Raw genomic sequence first — 13,410 nt, 5'->3', positions numbered from 1 at the left:
CTATGAAATGACAGTTGACAATTCTCTTGTTCTATATTAGATTTAATTATGTCTTAATTGAAATGAACTAGGATGGCACATTTAAATGTAAAGCCTAAACAGACAATTTGAAGATATGTAAGACCTAAAGCTACTTAAGAACACAAACATATGCCTAAAGGAGATAATTGAAAATGATCTCCATAAGAAAATCAAATATATGCAAAGATGTTGGCTTTGTAAAATGACCTTATTAAGAATATAAACATGTGTAATGAGATGTAAGGCAACATGGGGCAAGAGAAAGTATGCATGATTTGTTGTCCTGTGTAATTATGCATATTTGTAGTGTGGATGGGGTTACTTATGTTCATATAGGCAAACTAGTTACATACATTATTAGTGTTTGAGTATGCCTTTTATCATAATGCTTATTGTACATGGGTCAAACAAATTTGGTACATAAGCCTACATTGACTTGGAAATTTTGACACAACTCTCTATCATTCCTTTCAACACAAGTCAAGTCAAATTCAACTATCTTGAATTTCCTTTGTAAGAACATTATATTGTATATAATTCAATCTCTTGGTAATTTTATTTGACTATTTGTGAGCATTTAGTTTTCTTTTAGATCCTAGTTATTCTAACAATTGGAAAACTAAGGAATATTTATAAATCAAGTTTGATAGTTGTGAAGTGGGAGAATATAGATCTACTAGTCAAAACTAGGAATCAATCATATTTACATTAACTCACATTGAAAAGTAATTTAGTAGGCCCAACATTAAACTTATTGTGATGACTTTGACATTATTGGAAGATTTTTTTTTGTCAATATGTAATTGTCTGAAATGTCAAATATGAGAACTATGGCAAGTGATGTGAAATTGACTATAATAAACCTAAAAATGGCCTACATATCAAATATGCAAAATCTAAGCATAGATTTTAAAAGAAAAATCTGAGAGGAACTAAAATACAAGATTATATCAATAGTTGACCTAGCCACACTGATGTCTGATCTACATATCATGGTTTAATTTTGACTAAGGATGTTGACTTAATCATCATAAATTTTTGAAGTAAAAGTGTCAGACTATGTTGATATTTTGATGATTGATGCCAACAATTGATAAATGATACATAATAGTGGTTTGTTAGATTTGGAAAATATGTGTTTTATTGAACTCAACATAAAGATCAAGTCCTCTCTTAATTTTATTTATATTTTGTTAGACCTTTATCTTCTTTTACAAAATTTAGAGTTCCATACAATTAGAAATATTTAGAAAATGCATTCCTAGTTCTCACTCTACCATCTTAAACAATCATTAGATATTCATTTAGGCTCCATTTTGATGTTCTTTTAAGATTTTATTTATGTTATGCCTGATCTAGCTACTCATTGCCTTCATTTTTGGCTTTCTTTCATCCTTCTCGAGTCTCAATTTCATTTTTAACCTTTCAAGCAAGAAGAGGGTGTCTTCCCAATCTCTTGCCCAAAAATTTTAAAAAATCAGCCTCCTTTGAGTTTTGAGCTTTGACATATTGTGACAAGTGCTAAAAGAAATCTATCTCTCCTCATCTTGAGATACACAATCAATATTTTCATGTGCTCTCCTACAATTTTGTATCCAAGCATTCAAGATCAAGTTTTCAAATATTTGTCAAGCATCTAGAGAATCTTTGAAGGCAATCATCATTGTTGTAGCGAGCTTCTCTCCCATAATGGAAAAGTAGAGGATATCTTAATTCATCAAGAAGATCATCTGTCCATCTACATGCATGTCTACAAAACTTTAATTTTATTAATCAATTTGATTCTTTAACAAAGATAATTATGCACAACCAACACATAAATAACCACAATTCCATAACACCAAGATCTTTATTTGTGGAAACCTAGTTAAGGGAGAAAATTGCAACATGTATTAACCCACAAGATGAAAATACTCTACATAAGTATTATAATGGGGAAAGACTGTGCATTTAAAATTGTTGTCTAGAACTCACTACTCAAAATAAGAAGGATTGCTACCTATGAGACAATTTAAATGTCACATTAGTGATTGAAAGGAGATATGACATCTACAAATACCAAAATATTGTTATGATTGTGTACATCATATTAATTTGACACGCTTCAATGCTCACTACTCTATAGTTATGTTATGTTTTTAATTCAAAGCCCAATCATCATCTTAAGCATGTGAAACTATGGGTAATCAACATACACAACCTATTTTAAAATGACCAAATATATTGATGTTATACATTCACAACAAGAAAGTATATTAGTTGCATGTCAATTTAAGGGCACTTAACAAGATAACCAATAGTGTATAAAAAATATATATTTTTTTAAATGCAAATACCAATATAGATAAAAATAATTAATCACACACAACCCCATATGTTAGCTAAACATCCTAGATCAATTTTTTTTTGCCAAATTCACTAAATCAAATATGATGTAATGATCAATTACAACATGACTAATGTTGTTCATTGTCTAACAAAAAACTAATACATAAATGCATCTAACTTACACACCAAATATCATTGAATCATGAGTGACAATACTCGTTTTAGTTGTTATTAATGACAACATCTAAAGACCTATGCAGTGTCTCTTGCCAACAATCTTCCCTTTTTGCATTGATGGAAATACTTAATGAAAATGACTAAGTGTCAAATTAGTATTATAGACACCTAAATCTCATCATAGAATAACATATCATATTTAGTCATCTTTTAAGGCATTATTGATTAAACATTTAATATTTTATTTATTTATATTATGTCCTAATTAATTAATTATAGCTTGGCCAATAATCAAAATAACAATCAATATTTTGATTTATTAATCAAATCCCCCTTCCTCTATTAAATTAAATAAGTGCACAAGCTCTTATTTAAGCTTATTCATATCTTGCCTCATCAATTGCATCTCCTTGTCCCTTTGTTCATCTTGCCTTAGTTTTTGGTCTCTCAAGTATTTCACAATCTTTTCATTGTTCATCCTTAAGGATAACCTCCTTCTTCTTCTCGTTCCACGGTGTTGTCAAATTTCTTTACCCTAAGGGATCTTAGGTTGCTCTGATACCAATTGGTGCAAAACTCTCCCTTATATAGGAAACTATGATTTGGTGTGGCTTTAGACTAATTCTGATAACCCAAAATGGAGTCAAGAGAGTGCCCTACACCTTTGGGATGAAGTTACTCAAAAGCATGGCCTAGGCACCCAAAAGAGTAAACTAGGTATCAAAGCATAAAATTGCAAGATATTAGGTTTATGCTTGCAAAGGGAACCTATAAGTTCATAGGGGAACAGAAAGGTTCCTATAAATTCAACAAAATCAAATTGGTGGGTTTGAATAGACTATCTTGTTCCTAAAGGCTATAGATAGCAAAATTGCCTTTTAGGCCTAGGAGCCCCCAATTAACCCTATCAATGAGGAAATTAGGGTTTAGTTTGAAATTGTTTGAAAGTACTTAGAAAAAAAAAAGTAGCTCATATATGGATACCCTTTTGGAAGAAGCTTAAGATTTCAAACTTTCAAACTCCCAATTGGTCAAATGATTCCCTTACCAAAAATACAAAAATTACCCTTATTAGGCCTAATTGCTAGGGTTTGTGAAGGAAGTATGAATTGAGTGATTGAATAGGTTAAGCTACCAACTAGGAAACATGTATGTATCTACTAGATATCATATTCCACCCTTAGAATGGTTTCATCCATTCCCCAAGTGCTTGCAACACTTAAATACCTATTGCCTTACACCAAACACATAAAGATGTTTGGCCTAGGGCTTGCTAGAAAAATTAGATGTCTTGCTTTCCATCTCCCATCCTTTAGGATTCTTATATTACATCTTCCTTACTTTCATTTTACTGAGTGGAATGAAGTTTCCATGATGGGAATGCAAGTTAGGGCATTTTTACTAAAACTTGTTACTGATTTGAGGGTTTTGGTGTACTCAAGGAAGAAATTAGGATATCTTTTGATGCAGGTCACTATAAGACCTCAAATCACTTGCATTATTCTACTAAGACAATCAAGATTCAAAATCAAACATTCATCTACCTGTTCCAATCCGTACCAACTCATACACTCACAAAATGCAGCATTTTAAAAGGAAAAATGGGATCTTTATTTGATTCAAATTGCAAAATTACATTCTTTATCTTCCACCTTCCTAAAAGGGATATTTTAAGACTTCCCCAAACAATCCAATTGATTTTCAAAGGTTGTGACTGTTGGGGAGCAGTTATATAAAAGTTTACAACTTTTTACAAAAGTTGTCAAGCAACTTTTCTTACAAAATGCAACTTTTGGCATTTTTGCAAATTGCGCAATCTAACCTAGGTATGACCTTCCCCTTGTTCCCTAGGGACCTAAAACATATTAGGAAAAGTAAAGACACTCCTAACCTATGCTAGTTCTAAGATGCACCCTTTGACCATAATCAAAATCCATGGTTTATAAAGCACCAAATGGGGACTAGGTCTTAAAAATAGGCTTATTTCATTATCTATCTATACCAATTACAAAAGTCTCTTAGACACAAATGCCCTCGAGTAAAACTCATGAAGAGTTATATATGATGGATGCTTTGGAGATTGGAGGGATAGGTGCTCCTGCACCATACTCCCTTTCTTGAAAAACTCAAGTCTCACTTGAGGATAGTTGTTGAACACAAGTGCCATGCTTGGCAATGCATTCTTCACTCATCCATGTAGCATCCATGTCTGGAAGACCCTTCCACTTAACCAAGTAGTTTGTACAGGTCCTCTTTATTATCTTCTTGACCACCTTGGAATCCAAAATCTTCTTCAACTGAAGTGGTTGGCTAGGTGGCAAATCCCTGATCCATTATGCTTGTTCATCAACATCCTTCATTACATCATTAGTTCATGAATCACCTTTGAAAAGGGTGAGATCAAAAACATCATAAATAGGATAAATTGATATAGTTGGAAGCAATGAAATTTCATATGCATTTTCCCCAAATTTGTGCAATATCTAACAGGGTCCAATCTTTCTCATCTACAATTTTGTGTGTCCCCTTGGTAGTCTTGCTTTGTTTAAATAAGCCCATACTTGATCTCCTTCCTTGAATGAAACATGTCTCTTCTTTTTGTCTGCATGCTATTTGTATTTTACAATATTTTGATTCAAAGTTTCTCTAACCTGATCATGAATTTGTTTGATCCATGTTGAGAATTCTTCACCTTGTGCATTGATTTTGAAGTCAATTGGTAAACCTCTCAATTCCATGACTCCTTTAGGATGAAGTCCATAGTTCACTTGAAATGGTGTCTTCCTCATTGACCTATTTATCGAGTCATTGAATGCAAATTCTAATTGAGGAGGATCACATCCCATGTCTTTTCATGTTTCTTTGTTAGACACCTCAAAAGGTTGCCTAATGATCTATTTACAACTTCAGTATGCCCATCTATTTGTGGATGGTAGGCAGAACTAAAAGATAAATTTGTGCCCAACTTCTTCCATAAGATCCTCCAAAAATGACCTTAGGATTTCACATCTCTGTCTAAGATAATGGATGTTGGTAATCTATGAATCTTGACTACTTCCTTAAAAAATAGGTTAGCAATGTGAGAAGCATCATTAGAGCTCTTACAAGAAACAAAATGAGTCATTTTACTAAATTTGTCTACCATAAAAAAAATGCTATCAAAACCTTGTCTTTTCCTTGGAAGACCCAAGACAAAATCCATGCTTACATTGGCCCATGGCTTTTTTGGAATAGGTAAGGGTTGATAAAGACCTTGATTTGTCCTTACTTGCTTGGCTCTTTGACATATTGTGCAAGTTTCTATAAACTTTCTAACATCAATAGGTAACTTTGGCCAATGGTAGTTTCTCCTTAGGAGTTCTAGAGTTTTATCAATTCCAAAGTGACCTCCTAATGTGCCACAATGCTTTTCTCTGATCAAATTTTTCCTCATGGAGCATCTAGGAATGCAAAGTTGTCCTCCTTTGAACAGTAGACCATTCTGCAACAAACACTCAAAATATGTTGTGTTGTATGCATAAGATAATGTAGAACAAACCTTGTGGATTTTCCCAAAGTTTGGATCATCTTCATATAGATGTTTAAGGGCATCAATCCCCATACTTTGCATTTGAAATTCTTCCACCAAGGTGACTCTCCTACTGAGATTATCTACTACCTTGTTTTCAGTGCCTTTCTTGTGTTTGATTGAGAATGTAAAGGCTTGGAGTTGCTTAACCCACTTCATGTGTTTCCAACTCAATTTCTCTTGGCTATTCAGGAAGCTCAGTGCATGATTGTCTGTGTAGACAATGAGTTCCTTAGGAAGCAAGTAGTGCCTCCATTTCTTAAGATCCTGAACCATAGTATATAGTTCTAGGTCATATGTATTGTATTTCTTCTTAGCATCATTAAGTTTTTTCAAAGAAGAAAACCACTAGTCCTCCTTCTTGACTAAGAACTACATCTATGGAAAGGTTGCTAACATCAGTTTCCACTATGAACAATTTGTTGAAGGCAGGTAGTGCCAATATTGGATATTGTGCTACCCTACCCTTCAATTATTCAAATGATTCATCTGCTTGAGTTGTCCATTGGAATTTTGTCTTCTTACCTCCTTTGATGATATCCAATAGAGGTGCACATATGTGATTGAAGTTTTTGACAAATCTCCTATAGAAAGTTGCCAATCCATGGAAGCTCCTAACTTCTCACGTATTTTCTTAAGTGTTGGCCAGTTAATAATGGCCTCTACCTTTTTAGGATCCATCTTCAAGGTGCTCTTTGGGATGACAAAACCCAAAAATGTCAATTTTGTCTGCATAAATGCACACTTTTCAAGGTTGATTGTCGACTTCTTTTCATGTAGCCTTTGAATAACTTGTTCCAAATGCTTCATATGCTCTTCTTTAGTCCTATTGAAGATCAATATGTCATCAAGATAGACTACTACAAACTGACCTATGAAGTCATGAAGCACTCCATTCATCAGCCTCATAAAGGTGCTAGGGGAATTTCTTAGACCAAATGGCATGGCAAGCCATTCATATAACCCTTTAGTGGTTTTAAATATTATTTTCCACTCATCTCTAGGCCTAATCCTTATCTAATGGTAGCATGATTTAAGGTCTATTTTGGAAAATTTGCATGCTCCTCCAAGTTAGTCTAGTAGATCTTCAACCCTAGGTATATGGAATCTATACCTTATAGTTATTTTGTTGATTGTCCTCAAGTTAGTGCAAAGTCTCCATTTTCCATCATTTTTAGGGGCCGGTACAATAAGGACTGCACAAGGGCTAAGACTCTTTTTAATAAGTCCTTTAGCCAACAAATCATTGATATGTCTAGATACCTCTACATTTTGATCAGGGGTGAGATTATATGCATCCTTATTGGGAAGAGAATCACTTGGTATAAAGTCAATTTGGTGTGAGATGTCCCTTAATGGTGGGAGTTCATCTAGAGTGTCTCTTGCAAATATTCCTTTGTACTTATGTAGTAGATCATTTACTTCTTTAGGCACTTCTTGAGTGATCACTTTCATCTTAAGTTTGAGGACTAGGTGTACCCTATTTGAGAGTCTTGGATGGTATTCAACATCTCTTGTTCACCTCCCATGAAACTAATTGTTCTTTGGGTTTCTCTTGGTGAGGGTCATGATTGGGAAGAAGATTATATTTATGACCATCTTTAGTAATTTGGTATTTGTTTGTGACACCATCATGTTTTTCCTTAAGGTCATACTACCATGGATGACCTAGCAAGAGGTGATGAATCTCTATGTCTACAATGTCACAAAGGACTCTATCTTAATAATATTTTATAGAAAAATCTACCCAAGCATGTTCATTTATTAGTGTTTGTTGCCCTTTTGTTAAGCAAGATACATGGGAGGGATTAAGGTGGGGTATTTTCTCTAGATTCAATTTATCTACCATTTCTTTAGACACAATATTTTCAATAGAACTGTAATCAATAACCACATTACATACCTTTCCAGAGCTTTTGCAATTGGTCCTGAAGGGAGTCTTTCTTTGTAGAGGCTCTACTAGCATGGGTTCTTGAATCAGTGTCATCTTCATCATGAGAGTAGCCCCTTCTTCACCAACATAGTCTCTAACACTTTCATCATCATCATCCTCTTGAACAAGATTAGTTCTTCTTTTTCCTTGATTTTTCTACTTCCCAAAACACTTGTTTGTATAGTGGCCCATTTGGTTACAATTGTAGCATTTTATCTACCCATTGTTTCTTTCACCATTTCTACCTCTGTCATTACCTCTCCTCCTCTATATCCATCTCTTGAACTACTTTCTCCATGGGTATTTTCTTTGTTATAATCTCCTTGATGTTTATTGCCTTGTATTCCTTTACCCCCATAGTTTCCTCTTCGTCTATCATTCTTTCCTTTATTTATATCACTCTATTCATTCCTTCTTTTGAACTTCTCCTCAACCTTGAGTGCCAATTGATAACACTGGTTTACAATGGTAGGGCTTGTCAAACTTAATTTATCTTGAATGGCAAGCCTTAGCCCTTGCATATACCTATCAAGTTTCACACTTTTAGGTTTAATAAGTTTGGATTTCATCACCAACCTTTGAAATTCTTCAGTGTAGGTAGAGATGCCCATATCTTTCTGCCTCAAACTCATTCTCTTATTATAAAGTTGAACTTCATAATCCTCAGGGACATATGTCTCTCTGAGTAGAGCCACCATCTTCTTCCATGTGGCGACTAGATTCTTGTCATTCTTCACCTTGTCATCTTGAATGAAGTTCCACCATGTGAGTGCAGAGCCCTTGAGTCTAGACTTGGAAATCTTCACCCTTTGGTTCTCAGGGATGTCTTCACAATCAAAGAAACTGGTTAGGGAATCTACCCAATCCATTACAACCTTTGGGTCCATCTTCCCATTGTATGTGGGAAAGTCAAGCTTAGCATCCATGGTTCTCCTTTCCATAGATTTTAGAGTCCTCAAAAGAAGCCTCTAGTCAATAGGACATTCTTCTTCCTCCTACTCCAAGGGTTCTTCATCACTCCCTTGTTTGACTTCTTTAGAGTTTTCATTACTTCTATTACGAAGCTCTTCTTTAAGCTTATATATATCTTGCCGCATCAACTACACATCCTTTTCTCTTTGTTCATCTTTACTTAGTTTTTGGTCTCTTGAGTATTTCACAATCTATGCATTGGTCATCCTTGAGGATAAGCCTCCATATTCTTCTCCTTCTATGGTGTTGTCAAATTTCTTTACCCTAAGGGATCTTAGGTTACTCTGATACCACTTGGTGTAGAGCTCTCCCTTATATAGGAAACTATGATGTGGTGTGGACTTGGGCTACTTTTGATACCCAAAAATGGATTCAAGAGAGTGCCCTACACCTTTGGAATGAAGTTACTCAAAAGCATGGCCTAGGCACCCAAAAGAGTACAACGAGGTCTAAAAGCATAAAATCACAAGATACTAGGTTTATGCTTGCAAAGGGGACCTATGAGCTCATAGGGAAATGGAAAGGTTCCTAGACATTCAAAACACTCAAACTAGTGGGTTTGAATAGCCTATCTTGTTCCCAAAGGCTATAGATAGCAAAACTATCTTTTAGGCCTAAGAGCCCCCAATTAGACCTATCAACGAGGAAATTAGGGTTTAGTTTGAATTTTTCCAAAGGAATCATAAAAAAATTTCATATATTGATACCCTTTTGGAAGAAGCTTAAGATTCTAAACTTTTAGACTCCCAATTGGTCAAATGATTCCCTTACCAAAAATGCAACAATTACCCTTGTTAGGCCTAATTACTAGGGTTTGTGAAGGATGTATGAATTAGGTGATTGACCAGGTTAAGATACCAATTGGGAAACATGTATGTATCTACCAGAGATCATATTCCATGCTTAGAATAGTTTCATACATTCCCCAAGTGCTTGCAATACTTCAATACTTATTGCCCTGCACCAAACACATAAAGCTGTTTGGCCTAGGGCTTGCTAGAAAAATTAGATGCCTTGATTTACATCTCCCACCCTTTAGGGGTCTTATATTACATCCTCCTACCTTTCATTTTATCAAGTGGCATGAAGTTTCCGTGGTGAGAATGCAAGTTAGGGCATTTTTACTAAAACCTGTCACTGATTTGAGGGTTTTGGTGCACTCGAGGAAGAAATTAGGATATATTTTGACATAGGTCAATTAAAGACCTCAAATCACTTGCATTATTCTACTCAAGCAATCCAAATTCAAAATCAAACATTCATCTACCTATACCAATCTTTACCAGTCTGTATACTCACGAAATACAGTATTTTACAAGGAAAATGGGATCTTTATTTGATTCAAATTGAAAAATTACATTCTCTATCTTCCACCCTCTTGAAAAGGCTATTTTAATACTTCCCCCAATCAATCCAATCAATTTTCAAAGGTTGTGACCATTGGGAAGCTATTATGTAAAAGTTGACAACTTTTTGCAAAAGTTGTCAAGCAACTTTTCTTGCAAAATGCAACTTTTGGCATTTTTTGCAAATTGCACAATCTAACCCAACTAGGACCTCCCCCTTGTGAAATAGGGGCCTAAAACATATTAGGAAACCTAAAGAAACTCCTAACCTATGCTAGGTCTAAGATGCACCCTTTGACCATAGTCAAAATCCATGGTTTATAAAGCACCAAATGAGGACTAGGTCTTACATATAGGCTTATTTCATTAACTATTTCTACCAATTACAAAAGTCTCTTAGGCACAAATACCCTTGAGTAAAACTCATGAAGAGTTATGTATGATGGATGCTCTAGAGAGTGGAGGGATAGGTGCTCCTACACCACTAATCCTCCACAAAGCCTATCTCCTCACACTCATTATCCTTTTGACACTTGTTGCAATGATATGGATTTGAGAAAGCACAATCCATGTGTTCATTTATCCTTGTATCCTATCGATCCCTCGCAATCATCCTTCTTTATATCTTTGTCACCCTTTTCCTCCACCCATGGCCTATAAATTGAACCCTCTATCCTTCACAAATCATCCATCTTTTGATTAAACTTATTATGTTATTTTGAGAGCTAAATACTAACAAAGAACTATTATTATACTCAAAATTTTCATACATGCATCCATCATTTTCATCCATAGTTGAGGCTTGAGCACCCCATTTGAGGACACATATACAATCATTGGACTATATCAGAAGCATCAAGGAGGCTACAAGGATTTGTGAGGTTTACATTCTATAGTTTTGGCTTACTTTTGGTTTATAATATTTGTTGTTGTTGATTTAGTTTGTTGTATGTTTAGCTTCAATTTTATATCTTTTTCATACTAATCCTATAGTATACATTTTGGCATGCCTCGTGGAACCTCACAATAGGGTCACTCCTTTATCCTTCGTTAGTTTCTTGGTTTGATAAAGGACTAATCAAACCATCTAACATTCATGTTTTGAGGGTTTTGCATAGTTTATTTTTGGGTTTCACAAGTTAAACACATAGGAGAACACTCACATGTAACCTATTGGAATACTTTAGAATAATTGGGGGGGTGGGTGAATCAATTATCCAAGGTCTAGATGTAAAGATAAAACTTTTCGCAACTTAGTGAACCCTTAAAACATTCATACCCATGCATGCATCCATTATGTAATAACTAAAACTTGTATGTTACTTTCAAATCAATTTCCAAAAATGTATAGCATGAAACACAATACATTCATTAGCACACTTGACACAAGCATTTACGTGGAAACCCAATTTGGGAAAAACCACCAGTAACATGCTACCCCTTTTCACTCTTCTGAAGTGATGCCCTCTGAAAGGTCAACCCTATTAAAGGTTACAATACACACTATTAAATGTGACCCGGTTAAGGGATTTCAATCACCCTGTTAAAAGTGAACCTTGTTAGAGGACTTTAGGCCATTCACTTAGAATGCCACCTAGTTAAATGATTTTCAAATGATGTTGGGTTAACCTTAATCCAAAGGATTTACCCTAGACTAATACAATTGTTAGAGAGTAACAGTAGAGCTTTGATCTAACACAACTTACAACTTCTCTTGTAGATTACAGATCTCTATTCAGTCGTCAATTCTGCTTGGCCTTCATACTTTATAGCTCTAACAGCTTGGTCACCCTTCAAGCATTCATCTCCTTAAGCCTTCTTGCTTAACATGCCATTGTAGACTCTTCTCTTGGGTCACTTGATGAAGCAAAACCCTTAATTCCTTCTCCTCCTTAGGTTCTCACACATGACAACAACCACCTTTTCTTCATGACCAGACATTCCTATAAATAGGAAATTAGGATATTTTTCCGCTCATTTTCCATTGTACAAATTAGGGATTTTGGATGGATTAGGTAGGATACAATGTATCTACCCCATATATTGTCTTTTCTAGAAACTTCTCCTAGAATCCATTAGAATTTTCCTAAAAATAGTTTACATCAAATTCTATGCCACCAACTCATCAACCTTATCTTCTTCCTAGTTCACAAGTTTCAAGAAAACAAACTTGTTGACTTAGATTCAGCGAATCTTCAATCTTTAAAATAATGCAGCAGCTTGGCATTATCAATCTTCTAACACTTGGCACATACTGCGCTACTCGACATCAACTATAAAATCACTCGGCATTAATTAAAGTTTACTGATGCTCGGCATCAACTATTTTGTTCGACATCCACTAGAGTTTGCTTTTACTCGGCTCCAACTAACTTTCTACTCGGCTTGCATTGACTTTACTCAACACTTATTGTCCACATGGTCAAGCTTGATAGAAAAACTTTGTTTAACTTGTTCTTCTAAACTTTCTAAGTGTAGCCGACATTTTGTAACCTTAAGTAGATCATTAATACATCATATCATCACTGTCTTAACTGATCCTTGTACTTCATTACATAATCATAACTCAACCTTTCCTCTAGGTGCTATTGTTACCTCTTATTGATCAAATCCTCTTCATCAATCAACTAAGTGATAGTACTTGAATCTTATAAGCAGTTGTCTTACCAGCAAATAGCAAGTTTGACATCAATGACAAAACAATAATTGAAACACATAGTCTTCTTCAACAATCTCCCTCTTAACAATCTCTCTTAACAATGATCTTTTCAATCATATCTCAATAATCTCCCTCTTTAGCATTGATGGAAAACCAAACTAATCAACCAAGTCAATCAAATGATGAACATTTTTTTCAACCAATCTAACTAGGTTAAAATAGTAGGGCAATATCAAAAAGAAAACTTGTATTGACATTTCTCCCTCTATCAACAACTTCCATCTTCTGATTAGGTTACAAAACTCTTTCTTATAACTCCCTCTGAGTTCTTTCTTGTATCTCTCTCTTACTAGGTAGATTAGGATTTCTCCCTCTAATATCAGTCTTGTTCAGCTTCTCTGACAAA

Source organism: Cupressus sempervirens, chromosome 5 (genome assembly GCF_028749045.1).
Source record: "Cupressus sempervirens isolate cs-2001-9-10 chromosome 5, ASM2874904v1, whole genome shotgun sequence".
NCBI classification, from domain to species: domain Eukaryota; kingdom Viridiplantae; phylum Streptophyta; class Pinopsida; order Cupressales; family Cupressaceae; genus Cupressus; species Cupressus sempervirens.
This window is presented reverse-complemented; position numbering follows the sequence as displayed.